This window comes from Sphaeramia orbicularis, chromosome 12 (assembly GCF_902148855.1).
Source record: "Sphaeramia orbicularis chromosome 12, fSphaOr1.1, whole genome shotgun sequence".
NCBI classification, from domain to species: Eukaryota; Metazoa; Chordata; class Actinopteri; order Kurtiformes; family Apogonidae; genus Sphaeramia; species Sphaeramia orbicularis.
Window position 1 is genome coordinate 7,176,607 of NC_043968.1, and position 15,391 is coordinate 7,191,997.

Genomic DNA, 15,391 nt, shown 5'->3' on the forward strand with positions numbered 1-15,391 from the left:
TTTGAAACCTCTGAAATACCTCATTAAGCATCTATTGATGCTTTTGCGATTATTTAGAACTGGTTTAAAGTTGATAAAAAATTCTGACCAAAATTCAACTTTTCAAACAACATACTTATGGTGGTCTTATGTTTTGACCACCAGGTGGCGCTGATGACCCACCAAAAACTAATGTGAAACACTCTGAAATACCTCATGAAACACTAATTGATGCCTTTTGGATCATTTAGACGGTTTTAAGTTGATAAAAATTTTGACCAAAATTCAACTTTTCAAACAACATACTATAGTCTTATGTCTTGACCACCAGGTGGCGCTGATGACCCCACCAAAAATTGGTTTGAAACACTGTGAATACCTTCTAAAACACTAAATGATGCCTTTGGGATTACTTAGAACTGGTTTTTGATAAAAAATCTGACCAAAATTCAACTTTTTAAAGAACATACTATAGTCTTATGTTTTGACCACCAGGTGGCGCTGATGACCCCCACCAAATAATGGTTTGAAACGCTCTGAAATACCTCATTAAGCATCTGTTGATGCTTTTGCGATTATTTAGAATTGGTTTTAAGCTGATAAATTTCTGACCAAATTCAACTTTTCAAACAACATACTGTAGTCTTATGTCTTGACCACCAGGTGGCGCTGATGACCCCACCAAAAAATGGTCTGAAACACTCTGAAATACCTTATTACACTGTTTTGATGCTTTTGTGATCATTTATAACTGGTTTTAAGTTGAAAAAAATTTTGACCAAAATTCAACTTTTCAAAGAACATACTATGGTCTTATGTTTTGACCACCAGGTGGCGCTGATGACCCCACCATAAATTGTGTGAAACACTCTGAAATACCTCATTAAACATCTTTTGATGCTTTGGATTACTTAGAACTGGTTTTAAGTTGATAAAAAATCTGACCAAAATTCAACTTTTCAAAGAACATACTATAGTCTTATGTTTTGACCACCAGGTGGCGCTGATGACCCCACCAAAAATGGTTGAAACGCTCTGAAATACCTCATGAAGCATCTATTGATGCTTTTCGATTATTTAGAATTGGTTTTAAGTTGATAAAAATTCTGACCAAAATTTTGACCTTCTAAAATACTAAGATGCCTTTGGATTACTTTGAACTGGTTTTAAATTGATAAAAATCTGACCAAAAATTCAACTTTTCAAAGAACATAGTATAGTCTTATGTTGTTTGACCACCAGTGGCGCTGAGACCCCACCACAAATTTGCTTGAAACACTCTTAAATACCTCATAAAACACTAATTGATACCTTTGGATTATTTAGAACTGGTTTTAAGTTGATAAAAAATCTGACCAAAATTCAACTTTTCAAAGAACATACTATCGTCTTATTTTTTGATCACCAGGTGGCGCTGATGACCCCACCAAAAAATGGTCTGAAACACTCTGAAATATCTCATTAAACATCTTTTGATGCTTTTGGGATCATTTAACTGGTTTTAAGTTGATAAAAAATCTGACCAAAATTCAAGTTTTCAAACAACATAATATAGTTTTATGTTTTGACCACAAGGTGGCGCTGATGACCCCCCAAAAATTGGTTTGACACACTCTGAAATACCTTCTAAAATACTAAATGATGCCTTTGGGATTACTTTGAACTTGTTTTAAATTAATAAAATCTGACCAAAATTCAACTTTTCAAAGAACATACTATAGTCTTATGTTTTGACCACCAGGTGGCGCTGATGACCCACCAAAAATGGTCTGAAACACTCTGAAATGCCTTATTAAACACCTTTTGTTATCATTTAGATCTGGTTTTAGATTGATAAAAATTTTTTCCAAAATTCACTTTTCAAACAACACACTGTAGTCTTATGTTTTGACCACCAGGTGGCGCTGATGACTCCACCAAAAAATGGTTTGAAACACTTTGAAATACCTCATTAAGCATCTATTGATGCTTTTGCGATTATTTAGAGCTGGTTTTAAGTTGATAAAAATTTTGACCAAAATTCAACTTTTCAAAGAACATACCTTAGTCCTGTGTTTGACCACCAGGTGGCGCTGATGACCCCACCAAAAACTAATCTGAAACACTGTGAAATACCTCATAAAACATCTTTTGATGCTTTTGGGATCATTTAGAACTGGTTTTAAGTCAGTAAAAATTTGACCAAAATTCAAGTTTTCACAGAACATACTCTAGTCTTATGTTTTGACCACCAGGTGGCGCTGATGACCCCACCAAAAGTTGGTTTGAAACACTCTGAATACCTTCTAAAATACTAATGATGCCTTTGGGATTACTTTGAACTGGTTTTAAATTGATAAAAAATCTTACTAAAATTCAACTTTTCAAAGAACATAGTATAGTCTTATGTTTTGACCACCAGGTGGCGCTGATGACCCCACCAAAAATTGGTTTGAAACACTGTGAAATACCTTTTAAAACACTAATTGATACCTTTTGGATTATTTAGAACTGGTTTTAAGTTGATAAAAAATCTTACCAAAATTCAACTTTTCAAAGAACTACTATAGTCTTATGTTTTGATCACCAGGTGGCCCTGATGACCCCACCAAAAATGGTTCTAAACACTCTGAAATACCTCATTAAACATCTTTTGATGCTTTTGGGATCATTTAGAACTGGTTTTAAGTTGATAAAATTTGACCAAAATTCAACTTTTCAATGAATATACTGTAGTCTTATGTTTTAACCACCAGTGGCGCTGATGACCCACCAAAAATTGGTTTGAAACACTCTGAAATACCTTCTAAAACACTAAATGATGCCTTTGGGATTACGTAGAACTGATTTTAAGTTGATAAAAAATCTGACCAAAATTCAACTTTTCAAACACACTATAGTCTTATGTTTTGACCACCAGGTGGCACTGATGACCCCACCAAAAAATGGTTTGAAACGCTCTGAAATACCTCATTAAGCATCTATTGATTCTTTGCGATTATTTAGAACTGGTTTTAAGTTGATAAAAATTCTTACCAAAATTCAACTTTTCAAACAACTACTATCTTATGTTTTGACCACCAGGTGGCGCTGAAGACCCCACCAAAGACTGATCTGAAACACTCCTAAATACCTCATAAAACACTAATGGATGCCTTTTGGATTATTTAGAACTGTTTTTAAATTGATAAAAAGTTTGTCCAAAATTTAACTTTTCAAACAACATACAACAGTCTTGTTTTTACCACCAGGTGGCGCTAAAGACCCCACCAAAAACTGATCTGAAACACTCTGAAATACCTTATTAAACATCTTTTGATGCTTTTGTGATCATTTATAACTGGTCTTAAGTTGAAAAAAAATTTGACCAAAATTCAACTTTTCAAAGAACATACTATAGTCTTATTTTTTGATCACCAGGTGGCGCTGATGACCCACCAAAAATTGGTTTGAAACACAGTGAAATACCTTATTAAACATCTTTTGATGCTTTTTGATCATTTAGAACTGGTTTTAAGTCAATAAAAATTTTGACCAAAATTCAACTTTTCAAACACACACTATAGTCTATGTATTGACCACCAGGTGGCGCTGATGACCCCACCAAAAAATGGTCTGAAACACTCTTAAATACCTCATAAAACACTAATTGATACCTTTGGATTATTGAACTGGTTTTAAGTTGATAAAAAATCAGACCAAATTCAACTTTTCAAACGACATACTTTAGTCTTATGTTTTTACCACCAGGAGGCGCTGATGACCCCACCAAAATGGTTCCAAACATTCTGAAATACCTCATTAAACATGTATTTTTTTTTTTTTTTTCCGGATCATTTCGAACTGTTTTTTGTATTTTTTTTGGTTAATAGTAAAACTTTGGTACTCTACTATCTAAGGTCTTTGGCAAATACTTAAGAAAACCTGACTGAATGTAGTTGTTACTTTGTAAAGTGTCAGAACACTCAACTCAGTGGTAGGTTTAATTTCACTTTTATTTTGCTTTTTAAAAACAAACATTTTCTTAGAATCTATGAAAAAACAAGGTTAAGTAAAAAAGGTACAAAAGTAAAAAAGAAATGAAAAATGCACTAAACTCAAAAGTCCACAGATGTTTGGTACGTTTGAACCGACATCATTCAAAGTAAAAATAAGTAAAATGTGTTTTTTTTTCAGTCTTAGCAGCTCAGTGCAGTCATGGGTTTGGCTCATACAGCTTATACGCAACATCTGTAAAACCATCAAGACAAATAGAAACATAGTCATTTTTAAAGATTTCCAGCATTTCACGTCCTTGGTGGTTTGTTCCGTCATGATGGTTGAACAACTCCGGCATTAATAAAGATAAAGGCTCTGCTGATGTAACACTGAAACTCACAAACCAAACAAACACATACGAACAGAAGTACACGTACAAACAGTGGCGTGATCAATAAATAGATCCAAACAGACTGGACTCAGGTTAACCAGCTGAAAACCTGGTACATGATGAGTGAACGTAGAACATGTAGATTTCCTGGCTGAGTCTGTCTTCATAATAAATTATCTGAATAAGATATTTTCCACATTTCTGTTCCTTAAACGTGTTTTGAGTCTGTGTTCGATAATCAATATGATCTACATTTTCAATCTAACCGATCTATACTTTTACTATTTACATGTATATGCCAGCATAATCTTAAAATAATAATGAATATGGAGCCATCTGAGACAAATATTAACGTCATAAACCTTCTCTCATAGTTTGTTGATTCTTCAGCTGTTCTGTAATAGAATCAGATGCTTCCCCATTCGTGCATGAAAACAGTCGTTCCATGTCATCATTTCTCTTCTGGCAGTGGAGACGTTTTCCCTGATAACTGTGGTTCTTGCAGCTGTTTAGTCCAGTCTTTAAAGCATGGGTGTCAAACATTCGGCCCATGGGCCAAACCCCCCCCCCCACAAAGGGTCCAATCTGGCCCCGGGGATTAATTTGTACAAATTTTCGTACAAAATGAACATGTTTTGAATGGTTTTCTGAAACGGTGAAGCTCCACGGTGTGGTCGACTAAAGGCCCGTTCATGCTCACTTTACATTCGTAAATAGGTCAGACAGTTTCCGATGGCGTCAAGCATCACTGCGTTCATACTTAGCCTTATGCTCAACCACCGGGGGCGCTGGTGACCCCTTGACAAATGGTTTGAAACACAATGAAACTCAAAAGTCATTAATTGATGCCTTTGGGATTATTTAGACCTGGTTTTAAGTTAATTTAAAATCTGACCAAAATTGAACTTTTTCAAGTATGTAGTATAGCCTTATACTTGACCAGTGGGGGGCGCTGACGACCCCGACAAGTGGTTTGAAACGCTCTGAAACGCCTCATAAAACACTAATTGATGCGTCCATTGCATTAGAATGAGTGTTTGTCAATCCATCCACCAGAGGGCGCCAATTTCAGTTAACGTACTGTTCAAATACCGCGAAGAAGAGTAACGATTTTTGAGATGAAGAAGACGGTCAAAAACAACAAATATAGCAACGACGGAGGTTTTACTCATGTAGATACTAATGTTAATATTGAGAAGGCTAGTTGTCTTAAATATGTTGGTAATTTTTCACTAACACAAAATCGCTCTTTGAAAAGTTCTGCCATTTCTGGATTATTTCTTCAAATCTCAGCACTGCCCCCTGTGGTTAGTGGTGGTACTGCTGCGTATTCTCTGTTTGGATTCGCATCCGCAAACTCCCAGAAGACAGACAGAAATACAGACGTGATGAAGGCAGAGGACAGACAGAACACGTGTGTCTGTGTATGTATGTGTCTTTAACGTAGAGCACAGGTGTCAAACATGCGTCCCAGGGGCCAATCTGGCCCCCCCGCCACGCCAAAGGTTCCATTCCGGCCCTGCAGGATGAAAGTGCAAAAAAGAACCTGAACAGTCCAGGTTGTCCAAATCCTTTTGGTTCAGGTTCCACATACAGACCAATGTGATCTGCAGCAAAAATAACAACACAATAGCAGAAATAATGACAACCACAAATGTTCTTTGTGAAAAATTATGTGGAAAAAATTGAAGTGAAGAAAATAACATTACTCTGTGGAAATATTTAGATTTACAAACTATTCTTTCACAATAAATGCAAATAAATACATAAATGAAAACAAAGAAACAACCTGAAATGTGCAATTTGAACAATATTCTGCCTGTTCCTAAATGTTTGGTGCATTTATGGATCCACTGGGATCTGCAGTTGTGTTCATAATAACAGATGGAATATTGGAGAACTGTTCAAATTTTAGTTCCAAACTCCAAAATTTGAACAATATTCTGCCTGTTCCCAATGTTTATGGAACACTGTGTGTAAATGTACATGTAGAAATAAAATCGAGGTATAATTTTGTTAAAATTGCACAAATTTTTCAAATGAAATTTCAGTTTTTTCAGGTTATTCACATTTTTTTTTTGTAAAATGTAAATATTTTCATAATTTAATTGGGGTTTTTTGTACTAAAACAAAGAAAACTTGGAGTTGTCATTATTTATAGGTTATTAAGTCATTATTTGACTGGTCTGGCCCGCTTCAGATCAAATTGGGCTGAATATGGAACTGAACCAGAATGAGTTTGACAGCCTGACGTAGAGCATGAACGGGCCTTTAGACGATCAGCGGACAGATTCCACTGTCTGCAGGATGAGCTCACTGTTGACAAAGACTAAAATATAACATGGCTGCACTTCTAATTAAAACCCATCAGTCTCGTCGTGGTTGCTTTTTTAATCCTCAGTATGTGGAGCTGTGGGGGGTGTGTGAGGACCGTCCCCTTGACGTCCATGTGGTCTGCTGCAGACCCTGGTGGTACCTCAGTCCTGAGGCCAGAGCCCAGGCCATGTGTCTGGAGGTGTGTTTCATAGTCTGAGCGGCTCGGATGGCTCTGTCCAGAGACCGGTCCACGGAGTCCCGCCTCTCTGATGATGACGAGCGTCTCCGCCTCCCCTCCCCATGACCTCTGACCTCTGAGGGAGCGCTCATGCTTTTGCTTGGAGACACAAAGAGTGGTGGTGGGTAGTAGAGCCTGTGGAAACATGGAGCTGTTACTGATGTTATCATGGTAAAGTGTCTCTAACAGTGAGAGCTAAGAATGTGGCGATACGATACAAATGACAATACTAGGATCATGATATGGTATATCACAATATCATGATACTGTTAAAAGGCTTTTTTTTTTATTGTTTTTTTTTTTTTTGAAAGATTATCTCCTGGAAGAATTGAATTACATCAGAAATCTGCACAAACACTAATACATTTTTGTTTGATCACAACAGGATCTAATGTTATATCACAAATAGGGCTGTTGAAGATATCGGTTCTGCAATATATCGCGATATTTCATTTCACAATACTTTATCGATATAAAAACTACTGTATGGATATTTTTAGGTATTTATTCAAATGCAGATATTGCAGAGGTTCATAGTAGTTTTTTTGTTTTTGTTTTTGTTTATATTTTATGTTGTGACAATAGTTGTGAACTAATAGAATATGAACATTTGAACAGGATCTGAAACTGTAATGACTGTAAAACATGATCTAAGTTTTCACGGACGAATATTTTTGACATAACATTAGATCCTGTTGTGATCAAATAAAAATGTATTTAGTGCTGTGTATGTTTCTGATGTAATTTAATTCTTCCAGGAGATAATCTTTCAAAAAAGAACAAAACCAATACAAAAATGCCTTTTTAACAATGTCATATCGTGATATATCGTATCGCCACATTCTTGCCAATACACAGCCCTAATCACAAAATATTCCTCTTTGAAAACTTAAATCATGTTTTAGTCATTAGTTTCAGATCCTGTTCAAATGTTCATATTCTATTAGTTCACAACTATTGTCACAACATAATATAAACAAAAAAAACCCCAAAAATGAACCTCTGCCAAATCGGCATTTGAATAAATACCTAAAATATCAATACAGTACTTTTAATATCGATATAATATTGTGAAATGAAATATCGCGATACATTGCAGAACCGATACTTTCTAACAGCCCCAGTGATAGGAGTCATATTTTCTTTCTAGATTCCAGTACAGAATGAAATGAAGGTCTGTTCAGTGTTTTTTCAGTCTCTGCATTCATCAGTGTTTGAGCTGTGGAGGAAATGACCATAATAAGTGAAGTGTGTGTGTGCGTGTGTGTGTGTGTTACTACTACAGCAGTGGTGGATACACTGGTGTGTTGTGCTGAGTCCAGTGTGTGTTTGCGTCAGGTCGACTGTTGGAGTTTCTGCGATAGTCTGTGAATGACACAGCAGGTCAAGCTCCGTTAAACCTCTGAATAATTAAACCGCGGCACTAATTTATGTTCTCAGGCTCAGACTGTGGAGGAGAGTCAGCTACTGACTCCAGTGATGTCACACACTGTGCTGTAAGTGCTTTACAATCTACACTACATGGACAAAAGTATGTGGACACGTTGAATTCAGGTGTTTCTTTTCTAACAGGGCTCTGGGATACAAAACAATAATGACTAATGTTATAATATAGTTTCATATTATGGGATACATATTATTGCTTTGGTTAGTTTCCTCAGAGATGGTTTTTACTTAATTTCTCTGAACATTGATTTTTTTTTTAAATCAATTTTAAATGTTCTTCCTCTAAATTTCTAAAATATTTCTCATGTTCTGACTGTAAATAATTTTCTACCACAACTAACCATCTACTTTAATCACATCTCACTGAGGAAGAAAACTCTCCCATTAAACTTTAAGGAAATATTGATATTTATAAACTATATGGACACAAATATTGGGAGCAGCTGTAGACACATCATGTCTACAGCTGTAAAATATCCTGTTCATGATGATTTGACATATAAATCTAAGTAAAAACCATCTCTGAGGCATTTTGGAAGCAAAGATAATTAATATAAGATAAAAAGATAACAAACTAACCAATGAAATTCAGTTGCAAAGATGAGTGAAAAGGGTCTAACAGTGATGTTTAAACCTACAATTTTGGCAACAGGTTAAATGCAGTGAAACTAGTATTAGTATGAGTTCAGTGACTAAAGATTTATGGACCTTCAAGATTGTAAAAATGAAATTCCATTAAATGTTTAGTGTTTCAGACCTAATATCTTAAACCTGTAGTTCAGCCTTCTTAAAGGAGCCGCTGATCTGATGGTACTAGGGATGTGACGATATGAAAATTTCATATTATGGTTACTGTGACCAAAATTATGACGATTACCATTATTATCACGGTATTGTTGAAATTGTGCTCAAAATGTTCAAAAAGTACTGATGCACACTGAAATAATTTAACCAAGCTGTATTAAAAAAAAAAAAACAAAAAACTAATAAAATAATTGGCACAATGTCCCTTCTGTTGCAGAAACATTCAAATATTAACCCTTAGAGGTCTGAGCCTATTTTGTCTGGGTTTTTTTTTCAGTCCTTTTGATTTTGCCCTTATATACTATATAAACAAATGTTTCCTATACCCATGTTTGGGATCTGTTTTTTTTCAGCACAACTTCATTTATGTCAACTGCCTATTATTAAAAGGCCAGAAAACACACGCACACAAAAAAGTATATAAATCCGATTTGAAAAATGTATATACTTTATTGCATAAATACACACAGATGCTTAACGAACCTTTTCAAAGACTTTGAAAGTGAATATTCGTTCCAAATATTAGGTATAGACAATTAAAATTGTAATAATTAAAACTATACTCAAATATTTGACATAAAAGCAGATCTTTACGTTGGCGTTTTCTCCGGAAAAGTGCAGTAATTAAACACGGTTATCATGAGAATTAGAATTTAAATGGTAATACTAACCGTCTGCATTTTTACCGCAGTTTATCGTTATACCGGTAATCGTTACATCCCTAGATGGTACTGACCTGGTCCAGGGCTGGTGAACGGTTCAGGGCGTCCACAGATCAGACAGTGATGAGGCGAGTGGTTCAGTACTGCAGCTCCAACAGACTCTGACGGAAAAACACATCACTTATCCATTACAGATCAGACTCTGCTTTAAAGTGAACCTGTACTGGTCATGTTTATGGCATTAATTGTGTTTGGTGTTTTACTCACAAGCAAGAGAGGCACAAATTCAGTGAAAAATTCACCATAAATGCACCACACTGGACCTTTACATTATGTGAATTACAGGCAGGGGAAGAACCTATGGCAGCTGGGGGGGCAGCCATTACCGACCACAAGTGACGTCCATCATCATTGACTGATTGATTACCATCATTGATTCCGGGCAATGAGTGTAAGTAAACAAGCAGCAGTCAGTGAGTGAGATTGAGTTTAAGTACGTGTTTGCACTTGTTTGCAAGGTTCTAACAGTTTTGGATTTTTCATTATCGTTTAGTTTTATTTAGTTTTGACTTTTTTTCTCTAATTCAGTTAGTTTTAATTCCTTTTTAGAGCAGGTTTGCTAGTTTTTATTAGTTTTCGTTTTTTTTTCTAAATGCTTAGTTTTAGTTTAGTTTTAGTATTAATTGTAGTTTAGTGGTCTCTTTTCTCTCCTTCTCTGTCATCGTATTCAAATAAATCCCAGACAGGACTCTGCTGCTTTCTCCCAACTTTAGTCTCCATGTTTCCGGGTAGAGTGGGGACCAGAAGACGACTGGAAACCACAAGTGAACACAAGTGACGGACCAAAAAGTGTCGTATGGTGACAGCACAGAAAATTGCTAGAGCAAAATAAAGAGATTTTAAATCAATCTGACATTGACAAAGACAAAAACGAAGGGAATTTTATACATAATTTTTATACGTTAAAGTTACTTTTATAAGCACACAATACAGTTTCAGTTAGTTATTGTTTTTTTCTTTAATTGTAGTTTTTATTTATTTCAGTTAACGAAAATTTTTACAATTCTAGTTTTCGTCATTTCGTTAGTTTTCGTTAACGATAATAAAATTGGTTGTTTGTGCATAATTGAAATTATTCTGTTCAAATGTCAACGCTGCCTCCACGGTTCCTGCTAGTGCTGCTCTGTATTCTCCATCTGGGTACAGATCTGCAAGCTCCCCCGGAAAAAGGCAGAATTATGTATGTAATGTACACAGGGGACGGACAGAACGCTCCGTCTGCATCCGTCTGCGTGTTTAACGTAAAGCATAAATGAGCCCTTAGTTGGAACTGGATCTGGGTTCTGTTTAAGTTAAACAGGCTGGGTGCAGTGCACCCGGGGGGCTCTGTAGCCTGGCCAGCCGTCCGTTTCCTCAGTGTATTCGACAATAACCAAACAGTCTGGAATTGGGCCAGTCGCAGTCCTGTGAAATATGCCTGATATATTTTATACTGGACCAGTCACAAGTCTGGGGGGCGGGTGTTTCGCAATGCGTCATAAGCACAGACTTCTTTTTGTCATGAGTCAAAGTCAGTTCTAAGTCCACAAATCTCTTTATGACTGTTGTTTGTTTGTTTGATTCAAAAATAAGGACTGAATTGATTACACCCTGTTTTCTTAAGTTTTTCTAACAAAAGCGCCTTGTCCGTCTTGTCTGTGATTGCTTCACTCAGCACCTGTTAGTCCCGCCTTCATTTTTGGATTCAAGCCCTGCCATTCCAGACGGATTTCTCCTCCAGAAAGGCGGATGGCCGGTCACACTAGGTCAGTGGTTTCCATCCTTTTTTGGCTCATGACCCCATTTTTACATCACAAATTTCTGGTGACCCCAGAACTGAGACATGTTTTTGCTAAAAGTAATTTGTTTTTGATCATGTAATAGTTTGCTATACTATATTGCAAATAAATGTTAATTTTAGAGGACATCTGAATGAATGAATGAATGAATGAATGAATAAATTTATTTTTGGTTTTACATCAGTCATGTACTAGTACATCAATTGTAATAAACATAAAAACCAAAAAAGGAATAGGCTACAAGCAAAAGCTTATTTTTTTGCCTATCCTTTTCAACTAATACACTGCTTACGTCAACTTAAATGTGTACAGCATCGAGCATTCACACCATAATAACAAATAAAAAAAAAAAAAAAGTCAACAACAGAAACACATCTACCATCTCAATTCAATATTTCTGAATAATTTAAACTTAAAGTACTCTTTTTTTTTTTTTTTTAAACTTTGCCAAAGGAGTAGATAACTTAAATGCATTCCACAATTTTACACCCACAGTCCCAATTCATTTAGACTTCACATCTGCCCCCACTCTAATCCACTCACACATATCAAAATCTCTGAAATTCAAATTACTCGCTCTTAATTCCAAGAAACCACACCTGAACTTTGTAACAATACTATTTTCATCCTTCATGTTCCCTATACCTATTTAGAAACAATTCTTTATACCTCTTTTTAAATACATTTATGTTTATACTTTCCTTTATCTCCTGTTCTAGATTGTTCCACAAAGTCACTCCACAGCTTGTCATGTCATTTAGTCTATATAATGAATATTATTATGGACAGAGGCAGTAAATCCAGGTGTAGATTACTGCACAAAGGGAGAATTTGATTTTCCTTGGTCAGGATCTGTCCAGTCAGTCCAGCTGTGATTTACAAGGAGGACAATTAATACTGAACAAACAAGAACTGAAACTATGAATTATGAAAGAGCTGCAGCATCTGAAACTGACCACACTGAACATTTGACAGATAAACAGAACCACAGTGCTGCAGTTTCACACTCACAGTTTGTCTTTTATGGATTGGGATTGTCTCTGTCAACTCACCATAGATTTTTTTTTTTAGTACGTTTTTCGAATTTTTTTTATCAAGTACTAGAAATTTCAGTCCCGGCCCCAAGGTTGAAAAACACTATGTGGTACACTAGGTGCTCTGGCCGGCTGTGCTCGGTGCACAGCTGGGCTCTGTGTCCGGCTCCAACCAATGACAGCAGATTTCTGTGAGTAGGTCGTCTTGCAAAATTCTAATATTAACACGAGTCGTCTGGAAATGTCATTTGAAAATGAGCCGTAACAGTGTTTTTCAATCTTGGGGTCGGGACGCCATGTGGGGTTGCCTGTGACTCAAATGAAGTCACCTGAAATTTATAGTAATGGATAAAATTAAGAAAAACTTACTAATAAAAAAAAAAAAACATGTTGAGTTGACAGAGACAATCCCAGTCCATAACAGACATGACAAACTGTGGTTGTGAAACTGCAGCACTGTGGTTCTGTTTCTGTGTCAAATGTTCACTGTGGTCAGTTTCAGATGCTGCAGCTCTTTCATAATTCATAGTTTCAGTTCTTGTTTGTTCAGTATTAATTGTCCTCCTTGTAAATCACAGCTGGACTGACTGGACAGATCCTGACCAAGGAGAATTCAATTCTCCCTTTGTGCAGTAATCTACACCTGGATTTACTGCCTCTGTCCACAATAGACATTATATAGACTAAATGTCCTCTAAAATTAACATTTATTTGCAACATGGCATAGCAAACTATTACATGATCAAAAACAAATTAATTTTAGTAAAAAATGTCTTTGTTTTGGGGTCACCAGAAATGTGTGATGTTAAAATGGGGTCACGAGCCAAAAGAGGTTGGAAACCACTGGACTATAATGTAAGTTACCTGAGGGAACCACTAGTATTATCTGTGGTCTTTGGAAATAACTAGAAATGAATCCAGAGCTCTGTAAAGGTATGAATGGAAAGACACACGACAGCATCTTGTCTTCTTTGTAATTATTTATTCTTACGTTTGGTTTGTCCTGGTCCTGTCAAACACTGAGGACAAACAGGAGCTGTGCTTTGGTCTGCCGTCGGGTTCATCTGCTGTTTGAGGTGGTCGTTGTGAGGGTGTCTGAGTAGATCTGGACACTCTGTGAGTGGACGTCTGTGGCTCTGAAACTGGGGGGAAAAAATGCACATTTTGCGTTGTTAATTAATAATGTGCCATTATTTAATGATTTTTAAATATTACATTCATTCTTAAAAATGCTGATTTATGGTTCCACATGTGTGTGAATACGATCAGACTTAAATCCACATGTTGAGTGTTTGGATTTAATGTACAGTAAATTTATCTTGGTTAGAAGTCAAATATTAGTTAACACAGTGAAGTACGTTCTGTTGGAGGACTTACTGCTGTTAGTCGGTGGTCTGTGTGCAGATCTGGATCTGGGCTGGATCGTTCGTCTCAGTGCTGAATTGTCCACGTCATCAGTCCGTCTCTCTGTGCTTCCTTTTCTGATTTCACTCCTTTGTTTCTCAGACCTGATGATGATGATGAAGATGAAGATGAGCAGAGCTAACACATCAGTGAATATTACCTTATTAGGTATAATTATTAGGTATTGTGATCACTTTGCTTTGTATGTTTGTGTGTGTGTGTGTCAGTTTGTTAGCAGGATAACTCATACAGTTCTGGACAGATTTTCATGAAGTTCTCAGTAAACGTTGCTACTGGCACAAGGAAGAAATGATGAAATGTTGGTGGTGATCTGGGGGGGAGGGCAGATCTGTCTTGGCGGGTCTGCGCTCTCCGAGTGCTTTTCTTGTTTACATGTGTGATTCAGTGTACAACAGGACTTTGAACTAGTACTGGTATTGGAAACAGTACGTTCTGTTTTGTGGGAATTATTCTGATTATGATATGTGTATTAGTTATAATTATCATAGTTGTTCAGACTGGAGTCGAGATGCACAACCAAAGAAAAGCCCACATTTCTACCCCCCACCCTTTTTTTTTTCTGTCAAACAACCTTAGGTACCATGAAAGGCGCTATAAGTCCAGGTTCATATTATTATTATTATGAACAGCAACGTTCTAATAGTTTTGGATTTTCATTATAGTTTAGTTTTATTTAGTTTTGACTCTTTTTCCTCTAATTCAATTTGTTCATATTCAAGTTCATATTTTTTGTAAACATTTTCATGTAATTTAACTTTTTTTTTCACACTAAAACAAGAAGAATTTGGAGTTGACACTATTTCTATGTTATTATGACAGTATTTTACTGATCTGACCCACTGGTGATCATATTTGGTCTGTATGTGGAACCTGAACTAAAATGATTAATATCTTCAGTGTCATTTTTGCTTTTCACAAATTCATCCCACGTATGTTTGACAACTGTGACGTAGACAGTTTGACAGAACTACTGTCTTTTTCAGAATAAGGACCACAAACAGAGTATAATGAGTAGGGCTGTGTACCGGCAAGAATGTGGCGATACGATACAAATCACAATACTAGGTTCACAATACGATATATCACGATATTGTTGTTGTTTTTAAATTGTACAACTTTTTACCGTTTTTAATCTTTCTTGTATTTTACTGTTATTTGGTTTTATTATTTTTCCGTACAGCGCTTTGGTCCACTGTGGTTGTTTTAAAGTGCTTTACAAATAAAGTCGGATTGGATTGGATATATCGTGATACTGTTACAAAACCAATTTTTTGTTTGTTTCTTTTTTAAAAATGATTATT

General features: G+C 36.1%; 1 long non-coding RNA gene across 1 annotated transcript in view; it reads left to right on the forward strand.

Annotated features, from left to right (window-relative positions):
* Window positions 1-4,882, forward strand: part of LOC115430496 (uncharacterized) — a 24,690-nt gene extending 19,808 nt beyond the window's left edge. The window contains exon 3 of the long non-coding RNA XR_003936945.1: window positions 4,766-4,882. This is a non-coding gene — a long non-coding RNA (uncharacterized LOC115430496). The remainder of the gene's footprint in view (window positions 1-4,765) is intronic.
* Window positions 4,883-15,391: the final 10,509 nt, after the last annotated feature.